The 14,788-nt window shown below is 38.5% G+C and overlaps 1 long non-coding RNA gene across 1 annotated transcript in view; it reads left to right on the forward strand.

Annotated features, from left to right (window-relative positions):
* Nucleotides 1-5,407, forward strand: part of LOC149120970 (uncharacterized) — a 34,624-nt gene extending 29,217 nt beyond the window's left edge. The window contains exon 3 of the long non-coding RNA XR_016224632.1: nucleotides 5,253-5,407. This is a non-coding gene — a long non-coding RNA (uncharacterized LOC149120970). The remainder of the gene's footprint in view (nucleotides 1-5,252) is intronic.
* Nucleotides 5,408-14,788: the final 9,381 nt, after the last annotated feature.

Below are 14,788 nucleotides of genomic sequence, written 5' to 3' on the forward strand. Positions count from 1 at the left end.
CCTAACTGTGACCCGCTCTGGCTCTCCCCTGCTTCAGCTCTACTGTGCATCAGCACTGTCCACACAGGTTCAGGCCATTTCACCTCCTCCCCTGGGGTATGCCCTTGTGGTTTTCTCTCCAATTTTCCCCTGACAGTATGCTTCCTATACTTTTCTCTTCACTGTTCATCCTTAGTGCTGCAAATGAGATTGTTCCCTAATACACCATCTTTAAAACGCAATTGCTTTTCATTTATTTTTCAAATATCACTAGGCATTGAGCTATATTCCTGTGTTCTCCATTTTGCAGGTAAGAAAAATTGAGGCCTAGAGAAATTAAGTAACTTGCCAAATAAAATACATTTAGCCAGTGGCAAGGTTGAGCCTCAAACCCAAATATGTCTGATTCCTACATTTCATGCTTATATTTAAATACAGTGTCCACAGAAGAAGTTTTAGATTCCACTTGGAGAGGAAAAGATTGTTTTGTGGTTAGGAAAGGCATAATTTCATGGTTTTCTGTTTCTGTTTTTTTCAAAACCATAGAAAAGTAACCTCACAGTTTCACTCCTAAGTATTTAAGAGGAATGAAATTGTATATTCATAGAAAAACTTGTACACCAATGTTCATAGCAGTCTTATTCAAAACCCTCCAAACTGGAAACCTAAATATCTACCAATAAGTGGACTGTTAAATAAATTGTGTTACCCTACAATGAACAATTATTCAGAAATAAAAAGGGAAGAACAGCTGTCAACACATGCAACAGCTTAGATGATCCTGAGAAATACTGTGTTTTATAAAATAACCAAAGCAACGTGGTGGGCTTTGTGGCATAGCAGATTAGGCTGCCACTTGAGAAACTGCAACCCATATTGGACTGCCTAGCTCAAGTCCTAGCTACTCCCAGCTTCTGATTCAGCTTCCTGTTACTGCACCTCAGAGGTAGCACATGATGACACCAGTTTCTGTCACCTAAGTGGGACACCTGGATAGAGTTCCTGGCTTCTGGCTCCTGGCTTCAATATTATCTAAAACTGGCTTTTGAGGACATTTGAGGAGTGAACCAATAGATGAAGTGGATGGAAGATTTCTCTCTCTCTCTCACTCTCTCTCTCTTTTTCTTTCTCTCCTTTCTCTATCTCACTCTGCCTTTAAAATAAATAAACAAATAAATAAATCTTCAAAAAAGAAGCAAGCACAAAAGAGTATAAATTGAATGCTTCCTTTACTAGGTGAGTATTTCAAAATGTTCTTAGAAAATGGAGTTAAATATTTATTTTGTGTCAAAAACAATTTGAATCCAGGCATAGTTTTTTCATAAAGCACATTTTCCACAAACTTTATGAAGATCTCTTGTATGCATAGACTGCAACAATTTGCACTAAAATTGACTTGCTTTTTAATTCCCCTTTTTATGAAAATTTTGAAATCCCCTCATACGAAGTTCAAGAACAGGCAAAAGTAATTTAAGCAACAGAAAGCAAATCAGTCATTACCTAGGCTGGAGTCAGGGTTGAATACAAAGGGGTCCTTGACAGCTTTTTGGAATGATGGGGATGGTCTATATTTGGTTATAATTTTTACTTACTGATTAAAGCTCACAATAATGTACATTTATGTTGAGTACATTTTATTTTATATAAAATATATTCCAGTAAAATTTATTAAGTACTCTAAGACGGGGATTTATTTAAGCATAAAAAATAAAGACTGTCTAATTTGAAGATAGGTATTTAGAATTAGATATAAATTAACAAAGGCAGTAATGAAGACATGAGGGATATTCTACCTTCAAAATAGACGATTCAAGGAAAGAGGTGGATTAACTTTAAATATTTGACACAAGGTTATGTATAAGAGAGAAGATATGGAAAAAAGCACTCAACACAGCAGGGCACTAAGTGTCTTGGTTCAAGGTAAGGGGATTCTTTTACTAATAATAGCTGTGCAGTTAAAAGCTGCCCTGTGCAGTGGAAAATTCTAACAGAAGTGCTCATCACAAGGTGGATGAAGAACTCATAACAATGATGATTCCAAGGTCCTTAAAACCAATGAATGGGGAACTTAAAAAAAAAATTAAGTAAATCTAATTCCATCAATGAGCTAAAAAAAATTCTTTCCTTCTTTTAAGGTATTTGCAAAGTTAAGTTCAATCTAAAAACCATATATGAAATTTTGATTGAGAAGACAGCTGTCCAGGTACCAACATTTGGACTATTTCATTAATTAAAATGCACAGAAAATTGGCCTTAATTTTAAGGAGGCTTCCGGGCCTCTTTATAGATGAATAAATTTATTTGGTTTTTTTTTTCTTCCCCTTGGTGAATCATTTATTTATACCAAATGTTATAAGTTTCTTAATAAGGCCTGGACAATGAGTTCTAAGTTGTGAGGAATACATATATGCACACTGAGTATCAATTTTAAACTAGTTACAGGGGAGAGGTCTCCACATTCTACACTGCAACTTGGTATGGCCCAGAGAATACTAAACATCAACTACTCTGGAGGTTGGCAGTCCCCTAGCTTTGTATACATTCTAACTTAACCATTGACTGTCTCCACCCAGATACAATCAAGAACCCCCAAAATTAACATGGTAGAAAACGAATTGTATTTATTCTCCATTCAGTTTCCAATCTTGTACTCCTCATCACAGCGAATGACACATCAACCACTCAGGAAATCTGAACTTGGGGTATACTCTTGGTCCTCGCTCCTACCACAATCAAGAAACCATTAATCTTGCTGATTTTCCTTTTTAGCATTTCTCATACCCAACCCTCTCATTGTTCTTACTGCCACTCCCTTTCATCAGGTGCCCTCATTTTAAGACCTGGCTTAATACAATAGCTCGCTGAACCCTCTCCCTCAAGAGGGAAGTGCATTTCAGCAAAGCATTTGAGGCGCTGTGCATTTGAAACCCTGCTCATCTCATTATCTGACCTCATCTTGCAGCTTCCTATTTATGCTTTCTGCTTCAATCATTCAAGGACACATTAACAGGTTCATGGTTTGCACTTCCCCTGTGCTTTTGAAGTGCTGTGATGCTCAATTGAAATTCTTTCTGTGGGTCCTGGTTTGGTTTCAGGGATTCTGTCTTGCTACATTTTTCTTCCCCCATTATGCCCCACCTCTAATCTGGAGTCTCCTACTATGGAAACTTTAAACAAAAGGACTGAAAATAGACACATGAGGGCCCTTCAAAAGATAGTGGGAAATGGGTCTAAATAAGTTTATGGTTAGTGGTACAATTTTTAAAAATTCATACATAGAAGAAGCATTCATTTCATGGCAGTGAATATTAAGAAAAAACTATGAATTGATTGTAAAAAAATTTTTCACCAGAATATACTTAAATTAATTGCATTCTTCTAAATTTCTGAAGTAACAAGTATATAAAGTATTTCTTTAGATGGTTGAGCCACTGCCTAGTATTTCCCAAGTAGAACCCTAACAAAAATGGATTGGGGGATGTGTTTTGACATTTGGTAGACTTCCCTTTCTGTCTTTAAGACATTTAGTTCTATACTGTAGATCTATGCCTCCCTTATTCAAATAGATACAGATATTTAGAAGGTGAAACCCTGGAGAAGTGTTGCCTAATTTATTATGGCGGGAAGCAAAGACTGAAGTTCAGCCAGGAGCACACAAGCTTTACCAGGAAGTAACCTGTGTGATTGGAAAGAGGAGGAAGCAGGATTGGATAGGAGGAGTCCTCACATTGAGATGCAGATGTACCAGCCCAGAGAGTCTGGAACAAAGACCAGGGACTGGAATCCTGCTGTGGGTAGGAATGGCTAGGCTCTTGTGAACACTGCTTGTTCAGTCCCTGTGGAGAGACTGCTCTAAAAGGAGTGTGACTGATAAAAAAGCAGAAATAGATCTTTAAGGAGTTAACACAGGAAGTTGTCAGGACTAGACTTTTCTTTGTATCTGCTGCTTCTCCTTCTGCTAAAAATACTCTCCCAAACTTCATAGACAGCGATCCCTGGTTTGCCCCTAGGTTTCCCAAGATACAGGAAAAGCAAAATAGTTTCTCTCTAATTTGTGTCCTCATAATGCCATGTTCAAACCTTCAACCATGTCTGACTTCTTGTTTTCAAAGCAAAGTTCCCATTCCAGGGAGATGAGCTTGTTCTTTTCATATCCTGAGCATTCTTGTAAATGAATCCAATTGTGAGGAATTTGGCAAGTCTCTGGAAAATGTAGAACTGAAGAAGGAGGGCTTTCAAACAAAAGGCTCAGTAAAACTGTCTTTAATTCCAAAATGATACATTTCAATCAACTTTCTCTCAAAGTAGCAATGTAACATACGGGTTAAACTTGCTTTAAAAATTGACAGTTTGTGGTTCTTACTCTTGATACAAGATGGTGAAAAAAATTATCTTCTCAACAAAACTGTTTTCTCATCTGTAAATGGAGGTAGATAGACTCAATTACATAAAATTCCTTCTACCCTCCAAAATCTACAACTCTATTTCCCAAGATAACAAAGAACTTCTTTGAGAAATTCAAAAATTTGGGAAGCTTCTAAAATAGTGTGTTTAATGAGGTTTTTTTGCACATAGTGTACATCTATGTATTTTATTCTCTTAGAGCTCAATTCTGTAGCAATTTTTGTATTACTTTTGAATCTCTGTACATTTGAAACAACCTCTATGTGAAAACCTAGCATTTTCAAGATATCCTGCCATTAGGATTCAAAGCAAAGTAATTTCCCTGCCAAGATTTCTTCCTTTGTTATCTCATCTTTCCATCAGAGACTCCATTCAGTCTGTTATAGAACTGGGCAGTGCTTAAGGTTGCCCCTTTGCATGGAGTATTAAATCATTGACCATCTTTCCCAATGTATTTGCACACAAAGGCCTGGGATAAAGGTTAAGAATCCATATTGATATTATCACTTGGGTAATCAAAGAAGTAATTATAAAATGCTCTTGGAAGAGAAGCAGCATGATTCAGTCTTGGAAAAGCAATTTATTTTCCTTCCTTTTTTTTTTTTTTTTTAGCAGATTTGGCAAGGGTCCATGATTAATTTAACATTTACTCAACATAGCAATGGAGGGGGACCTTTTTATTATACACAAGTTATTACAATCAAGCCGAGAGATGATTGCATATTTAAACATGTGATTATATCATAGTTCATATGCTGAATATATGAATTACTAATTAGGACAACTCTAATGCTTAGGGCATAGCATATGCACTGTAGTAATAACTTTTTGTTTCAAATATTTCTGATGAATCACTTCTCCCTAAACAGAAATCCCAAGAATCATCAGCTTATATAGAAGCAGACTGTGAGCGAGCATCCATGGTAAGAGAACATCTACTGCAGCAGTTTTCAAGCGTGTTCTATGGAATCCGAGAGTTCACAAAACTGTTTAAAGGAGCCACAAGAAGGAAAAGATTTGTCAAGTAAGTAAAGTTCCAGGTTCCGTGACTTGCCTCAACCTGAGCAACACTATTTACAGAATTTGAAGGCTAACTGTATAGCTAATGAAGCTTTTTTTTTTCTAATTTAACTTTTGAAATATAGATCCCTGTGCCAATCCTTCCATGTGATCATCCAACGTCTGCTTACATTGCTTACAAGATAAGGTCCTCTCTACTTCACAGCTGTCAATTCTATGCATCGTCAGGTCCCAGAAGATTCTTTTCCAATTTGGACAAAGATGTATAGCCCTACAGTATATTTTCTAGACTTGAGTGAGTTGTTTGTAGTCATTAGCAGATTTCAGCACATGTGTAACCAGATGTGTTCTGCAGGGTCAACTGAGAGATGGAGTTTAAGGGGACAGGAAACTTGTAAGGAGTGCTTTTGGGATCAGTGCTTGTGGAAGGAAGGGAAGGGTTGAAAAGAAGTCCATCTCTACTACACAATAAACTCTTGAGATAAAATCAGACAACTCTTTGATGAAGCGATCTCAGCATCTATTTTTACATATCTGCTTCAACATTTCCTATTTTTTTCTAAGATTTTTTAATTTGCTTTGAAAGTCAGAATTACAGAGAGAGGGGAAGAGAGCTCCGCTGGTTTACTCCCCAGATAGCCATAATGGCCAGCACTAGGCCAGGCCAGAGCCAGGAGCCAGGAGCTTCATCCAGGTCTCCCAAGTGGGTGGCAGGGATCCAAGCGATTAAGTCATCTTCTGCTGTTTTCCCAGGCCATTGGCAGGGATCTGGATCAGAAGTGGATCAGCCAGGACACAAACTAGTGCCCATATGGGATGCTAGCGTCGCAGGCGGTGGCTGTACCCACTATGCCACAATGCTGGCCCCACCAAGATTTCCTATTATTTTGTGCTTGTACTTCCTTCAGGGAAGGACATTTTGTTTTTCTTTTCCAGTATAGCACATCTTAGTTGTTTCAGGTCCAGCAACCAGGACTCCTGGCTCAGCTTACCAGACCTTGCATCACAATGAAACTGTTGTTATTTTCTGGAGGTGAGGTTTCTGAATTGCCTTCAAGCAAAAGCACTTTGGTAGCTTTTTAAACAGAGAGGGTTGGACACTGCAAGAAATCAAGATTTTCATGTTCATATTCCATCTGATTGCATCCCAACATGTTCTTTTTTTTTAATTTTTTTTATTTATTTGAAAGGCAGAATTACAGAGAGGCAGAGGCACAGCCAGAGAGAGAGAGGTCTTCCATCCACTGGTTCACTTTCCAGATGGCTGCAACAGCTGGAGCTGCACCGATCCGAAGCCAGGAGCCAGGAGTGTAATCTGGGTCTCCCATGCTGGTGCAGGGGCCCAAGGACTTGGGCCATCTGCTACTGCTTTCCCAGGCCCCAGGAGGGAGCTGGATCAGAAGTGGAGCAGCTGGGACTCAAACCAGTGCCCATATAGGATGCCAGCACTGCGGGCTGTGACTTTACCTACTAGACTTCAGTGCCGGACCCTCCCAACAGTTCTTGTAGTTGAATATCTGTTGGTGCTCTATCTTATCAGGTTTCTGGCCTATGACCTATGCATAGATCTACTTTGGTTTTAAGCTAAACTGTTGAGAAAATCCTAGTCCTATTGCTTTGATTTCTCTGCAGTCTTGCAATAGGGAATGGGGTTTTTTCACGGTTCCCAGGATGCCCTCACTGGTTGCAGACTTTCCATTTTACATTAGCAGGCACAGCCCTTTGCTCTATTTGTTTAGAGAATAACAGGAGCCTAGAATAGTCACCTCTTATGTTATCTTATAGTTACTAGATCTACAATTGTAATCAAAGACCTGACACATTATTGATACATGCTGATGCATTCCTTTCTGTTAGTGTACATCCCAATACACCAGGAGTAAGTTTAATATTTGGAGGACCACTTGTGGACAGGGTTATCTGTGCTCCATTTCCTACTATTAAGTGCTCATTACCAGCCAAGAAGGAGATGATCTAGGTCCAAGGTAATCCCTTATCTCCTGCTGACTCAAACCACGTGTGGAACCAGCTCTACAAGTTTGTTCCTCAGAAAGCAGATACTTTAAGCAGCAGACTTGGGATTCACACCTGTGAAAGGGAGGGACCCTAAGGGAGAAGTCAAGTTCAAACACAGACCCAGTGTCAGTCTAACCAACCTTACAGTAATTTCCATGGCTAAAATAGACCCTCAAGATTGTCTCACATTGGGCTGAAACAGCCTCACCTTTACATTCACACCTCAATGAGTCATTGCATGGGAATCACGTAAGGAAAGGGGCAAAGTAGCTCTCTGAAGACGTTATGATCATCGCTTTATCACATTGAGTCCTTACATTAAGAGTAAAATATTTCTTCTCATTCTTGTCTTTTCCATTCATCTATTCAATTATTCAAAAATCTAAAACCTGAATCCAGTCTAGGTATTAAGAATTTGGAAAATAATCATCTATTTTTAACTTATAGTTTCTGAGAACAGTTAACAATTCAGCTAAGTCCGGAAAGTCAAGAAACCAACACAACATCGCTGCCATCTTCATGTAAGTTGAACAGATACTTCAGTATTAACATGTTCAAATTTAATACCCTCCCCTTCCTCCTGTGAGTGTTAATGACTCCACCTACCAGTTGATCATTTCAAAATTCTTGACACTGACTCTTGGGCCTCATAATTCTTGTAAGTTACATATCTAAAAAAAAAAAAAAAAAAAAAAAAGTTACATATCTAGTTCTTCATGAAGTTGTGCTCCAAAATGGTGTATGAATCCAAGTGCCTCTCACCACATCTAATACCATAACCCTGGTCTAGGCCACTCATTATCTGTTAACCACTTAACTAAAGTTCTACCCGATTCCATCCTTGATTGCCTACAAACTCTTCCCAATACATAAATTAGAGTGATAATTGAACACTGCAAAATCTGCATTGGATTTTTGTCTCACTTAGAACACATGACATTCACGGCCCAAGTGACCTATTTTCCATTATATGTGTAACCTCATTCTCTGACTCCTGCTTGCTCATTTTGCTTCAAGCACATGGGTAAGTAGATCACATGTATGAGGCAGGTGTAGAATGAAACCTCTGCCGGAGGAAATAGAACAGAAAGGTCATTGTATGATATAGTAACATGACAGGACATTTTCCTCTTTAAAAATGGAGGAAAGTCTTTGAAGGATTGTAAGCAAGAAAGTAAAATGATTTGACACTTGTTTAGAAAAGATAAGCTGATAGATCATTTCAAAGGTAGACTAGGGAAGAAAAACACAGGAATAAGGAGGCAAGTTAGAGGTGTTGCAATAACACAGGTGAAAGAAGGTAATAGCTGAAAATGCAGTAGTAGCAGAGATAGAAGACACAACCAGAATGCAGAGTTGTTAGAGCTTAAGAGATAGGGTGTGTATGATTGGTAGTCATTTGATTAATTAAATGCTTTGTACAGAAGATGAGTAAAAGAGAATTCTTGGATTCTGAGGTGCATAACAGGGAAGATGTGGGTACTGTGAATTAAAGGATATAATAAAGGAAGAAGGGCAAATTGGGGAACAAAATTCTATTTAGAATAAGCTAAGTTAAAAACATCATGTCAGCCCATAAGTGAGATACTTTTTATTTTACAAAGAAACCAATCAGATAACTGAAATTATAGAATTGAAATGCAGAAAATAGATCAAAGTCATGCATATAGATATTAGGAGCCTTAAAAAAATTTAAAAACTGCTCAGGTTTCAATTTGTTTTTGTACCAATTTAGGATTCAGCTCACTATGTAGGAACTCAACATTTGGAGACAGCCTCAAGCTAATGACCTCCTGCTGATTCAATTTAACAGCAGTCAACATAGAATGACAATTGAAATCATGAATACAGTCTTGGGAATATCAAAATTTAGGTGTAAGTAGAAGTAGAGGATTGACAGGAAGGAGCTGTTGAAGTCTGGAGTACAAGTTTGTCACCTTTTGACCTCTCCAAGTAATAACCAGTAGAGAAAAGCCTCAATGAGTACTGAGGGATCAATAGATAATATTATTTTGTCTTTACAACCCTTCAAGCACACTAATGCTCAGAAAATTTTATTTACATAAAATCCTAAACCTAAATGTTTTCTGCAAGCAGCACTTCCCATGCTACTACCCCAAAGAGCCCATAGCTGTAATTGCTCAACGGATAACACTAGCAGAAGTTTGAAAATGTAAGAGGGAAAAAAGTAGAATTGTTCTTGCTTTTTCTCTTTGGCGGCTTTATAATAATTTAGCCTCCTCAAAATTTTGAGCTTCTAAGTGAGTGTCCCCTTTCTCTGTGGAATGAGGTAGCCCTCTCTATAATTCTAATTCCATTCTGACAGGTCCAGAACATGGTTCTGTTAATACCACTTCCTCCCTCTCTTTGCTTCCCATTACTAGGGATGTAGCAGCTTCCCAGTGTTCCTGAAGCCACCTTTATTTATTTATTTAGTTAGTTAGTTAGTTAGTTAGTTAGTTATTTTTCACAATGAGCTACTTGACTTCTCAGCTCTTCCATGACTTATGTAACCAACTGAGTGCATTAAATTGGATTGCTTAGCACAATCTCTGTTTTCTGGACATGATATAACACTCACACATGTATTTGAGATGTACATCTATAAATCAGAGCCTAAAAATAAAGTCCTCCTCCTAGCCTTTTTGTCTACTTTTGGTTTTTTAAACAAGTTTGGTACATCAAACCTGTCCCATGGAAAAGTAAGAACCTGGAGGAAAGGGGGGCAGAGAGAACAAGCATATTTCTCACTTAAAGACTGGAAGGACAAGTGCAGTCAATCTTACCCATAAGTGGAAAATGAAAAAAACCATGGATTCCCTTTCAGGGCTGAGAAGAACTATCACCTGGTAGATTAAAGCTGGGGTCTCCACTCTCACCAATCAGAGAAGTCACTACCAAAGTGAGTAGATTATGAAGGCCTTAGTCACAGGATAAGAAGAGTGTCTGTATGTTCCCTCTCTCCACACCATCTTCAAAGGAACAGAGTGGCTAGCATCTTCCCTCTATTGAAAGTTATACACTGGAAAATTAATCCCTGCCTGTAAGTAACTAGGGAGCCAAGAAAAACTGGTGTGGCTGAGTCCAAAGAGAAAGTGATCTCTAATAAGGAAGAAAGATCAATAAGATTAAATGTTCCAGAAACCTCAAGTAAGATAGCAATTGAAAATTGGTTATTGGATTCAGCAACCAGTAGGCCTTTGATGAGTTTTAATGAGAAACTTCAGAGATAAAATAGAGGCATTAACCAAACACCAACTACTTGGGAACTGAATACTGAGGAAGTGATTCTAGTGTGACTGGACAGATTTTTTTTCACGCAGTTCAGCAAGAAATGGGATACAAGGGTGAAGAAAAGAATGGAAGAATAAAAGAGATAATTCTGTGTATATGTAAGCAGTTGAAAATACTTGTTTATTTTTATGGTTGATTCGAAAAGGCCAATGAAGACAGGAGGGTTGATGGACCAGGTTTGATGGCACAGCAGGTTAAGTTTCTGCTTGGGATGCCCATATCTCATATCAGAGTGCCTGGTTCAAGTCCCTGTACCTGTGCTTCTAATCCAACTTCCTGTTTAGGCACATTTTAGGAGGCAGCTGATGATGGCTCAAGTACTTGAGTCTCTGCCCCTCATTTAGGAGACCCTGCCATTGTGGACATTAGGGAGGTGAACCAGCACATGGAAGATGTGTCTTCCTCTCTTCTCTGTCTCTCCCTCCCTCTCTACCACTGTGCCTTTCAAAAAATAAGCATTTTTTAAAACAGGAATGTTGAAGATAGAGGAAAAATAGAATTCATTAATGAAACAACAGCCTTCGGGAGCCAAGAGAAAAAAAAAAAAAGCAAGACAGTGGGCAGATGAGCCAAAAATGGAAGACACTTCATTCTCCTGAGATAAGACAGTGAGAGGTGGAGATAGGTACAAAGAGAACTAAAGTCATTAAATTCCTTTAAGCATCATTAATCATTTTCCTTTTCAAATTAACTCAAGACACTACTGCTAGTTATAGATTTTGTTAGTATATATATATATATTATAATGTTATGTCACTGATTTGACTTAATTATAGTCAAAGGAGAAATAAGACAAAGCTTCAAAGAGTTTATGGGAAAATAAAATTTAAAGATAATGTTCATTCATTTTCTATGAATTTTTGAAGCCCCTTGTAAACTCAATATCACCTGGTAGAGGAAACTGCTTCCCTTTGTGGTTTTCTTTACCTTGAATGATTTTATTATTTCTTCAGTGATGGTTTCATGAACCACGTTTGGTCAAAGAAATTTGTTTCATTGATATTTGTATTAAACCAGCATTTTCCATGATGTACCTGCTAAGGAGTTACATGAAAAAAAAATCAAAATAAACAATATAATATCTTTACTACAAAATATATTGAGGGTCTTATTATAAATCATCTGCAGAGAGTTATACAAAACTGTGTTCTGCTACAAGCACTAGTGATGAGCACACAGGGCGATCATTCAAGGTAGTGCCCTATGATATTATTTCTCCCTCTGTAGAAAGGCTTGCAAAGTATCCTGTTTCCTGATTTCTTTCTAATGAAGACAGTCCTGCTGCTCTGAATAATCTCCAGCTCTGTTCTACTGGGGCTACAAGCTCACTTCTCAAGAATGTCACAAAAGTTTTCTATTGAAATAACTTCAGAGCACTCTTGTTAACCACTGAACTGGAAGAAGTGGTTCAGCATGAAACATTCTCCCCACCAACATTTCATACCTATTAGAATAACCAAAATCTACAACACTAGCAACACCATGGATATGGAACAACAAAAATTGGTCTTGTTTGCTGGTAGGAGTACATAGTAGAGCTATTTTGCTGTGTAGTTTTACAGTATCTTACAAAACTAAACAAGCTCTTTCCATAGGGCACAAAAATCACATTTATATTTACCCAAAGGAATTCAAACTTTACATACCCATAAACGCCAGCCCCTGGATATTTATAACAGCTTTATTAATAATTGCCAAAACTTGGAAGCAACCAAAATGACCATTAGTAGGTGAATGGAGAAATACTGGTACATCAAAATAATAGGAGATTGTTCAGAGCTAAAAAGAAATGGACCATCAAACTATAAAAAGACATGGAGGAAACTTAAAATGCCTATTAGTAAGTGGAGAAGCCACTCTGAAAATGCCATACTATAGATTCCAATAATACAAGATTCTTGAAAGAGCATAACTATGGGAACAATATAAAGATAGGGGTTAGGAGTGAGAGATGAGTAGCAGATCATAGAAAATGTTAAGAGCAGTGGAATCATTCCCTATGAAACAACAATGGTGGATACGCATCATTACACATTTATCTAAACTCATGGAATGTACAACACTCAAGATGATCCTTAATATGAACTATGGACACTGGGTGATGATGTGTCATTATATGTTTATCAATGTAAATTCATTGCCTTTAACAATGGGGGAAGACATATATGTGTGGGGCCTAGAAGTGTAAGGGAAATCTATATATCTTTTGCTCATTTTTACTACGAACCTAAAGCTGCTCTAAAAAATGTGCTTCCTGAGGCTGCATTGTGGCATAGCGGGTAAAGCTGCTGCCTGCAAAGGCACCTTTCCGCATGGGCTCCAGTGCAGAGTCTTAGTCCACCCAAACAAGGATGGACTGGGCCCGAAGAAAGGTAAGTGCACCACTCGCCCGTTCCCCAGCCTCCCGATCCCAGATACAGTCAGACGCAGTGGGGAGTCAAGTCAAGCAAGCAAGAACTCAGTTTATTGCACACATACAAAGCCTTTTAAAGCACAAGACCGCAGGATTACTGGGGCAGGGCATAAGGACCAACCAATAACTTAAAATGTCATTTTACGGGGCGATTTTCTACAGGACCAGCCACATGTCTGTACTCTCATCATCAGTTGTTGTCACCTCCCCTGATGCTGTGTGGCCAATCAGCTTGGGTGGTAAACGACTTTGGGTACTGCCCACCTTACTTCCTTTGGGCGCCATCTTTGAACTGTCACGTGTGCCTAATTTCCCTGTAGGCACCATCTTGAATTGCCTCCTGTGCCTAATTTCCCCACACACCAGTTCAAGTAGCAGCTGCTCCACTTCCAATTCAGCTCCCTGCTAATGTGCCTGGGAAAGCAGCTGGAAAGGACCCAAATCCTTGGGCCCTTGCACCCATGTGGAAGATCCAGAGAAGGCTCCTGGCTCTGGCTTAGGACCAGCCAAGCTCCAGCCGTTGTGGCCATTTGGAGAGTGAATCAGCAGATGGAAGATCTCTTCCTCTTCCTCTTCCTCTTCCTCTTCCTCTTTCGCTTTCGCTTTCTCTCTCTTTCTCTGCCTCCCTCTCTTTCTCTCTCTCATGTACATGTGCTTGCTGTAAAACACTGCCTTGCAAATAAATAAACAATTTTTTAAAAAAAAATGCTTCGTATCTCTTATCAGAACTTTTACCCGTCCCTAGTCTCTGCTTCCAAGATCTCTGTAATGCTATTAAATGGTCAACAGCCCAAGAAGGTGGCCCTTTTGAAAATAGCTAACTCTGCAGCTGGCCTTGTGACAATGCATTTTCCATTCTAACTTCTTCAGTCAAAACTCTTCGTGAAGACAAATCTCATGACTTTATAATTATCTTGATCTGTTAGTTGCCCACAGAGCTTTAAAATATCAAAGTTGAAAGACTCCTTATTAAAACATGTCTCAAAATGTGTTCCAAGAACCCACTTGAGTTAAAATTACCTGGGTTGCATATTTGAAAAGAGGATATTTTCTTAAAGCTTTATTTTTTAATTTTTTTGCATTAAGGTGCCCTTTCCAAATGGAATTGATATACAAAATTTTATGATGGTGTGCAACAGTCAACTCCCTTCTTTTTTCAGGTTCAGAAACAAAAAAGGAATCTAAAAGAAGGTTCGAATTTGTTCAGGGTTGTCCATTTGGTACACAGAAGGCAGTTCACAGAGACAGAGCTCATGTTGTTACCTGCTTCCTTCTGCTGAGATGATTATTTAAGCTCTGGCACTGAATTCTTCAGGCAAAACAGCCTCACCAACTTCTGGGTTCCTTTAAAGTTTTGTTTCCTGACCACCCTTCTGATCTAAACTATCTCTGACTTCCATGTTCTTTGCATTTAGGGCAAAGCAGTGATTTCAAAAGAAGCTCTGTCCCCTCACCCATAAATCACATGGCTGGTACATGCACTACCACTTTCTTTGTACAACTTCAGATTACAATTAAAAAATATGCTGGTTCCATTGTAGTCTTTGTCATTATTCAATTATCTAGAGAGAACAAATAAATTCGCCTCTGTTTTCTCATTTGTAATATGAAGGAGAAAGATGAGATTCATTCCAAACTCCCTTTCATTTCAAAAACTACAAG

This window comes from Oryctolagus cuniculus, chromosome 18 (genome assembly GCF_051225735.1).
Source record: "Oryctolagus cuniculus isolate XC-2025 breed Fujian yellow rabbit chromosome 18, ASM5122573v1, whole genome shotgun sequence".
In the NCBI taxonomy this organism is placed as follows: Eukaryota; Metazoa; Chordata; class Mammalia; order Lagomorpha; family Leporidae; genus Oryctolagus; species Oryctolagus cuniculus.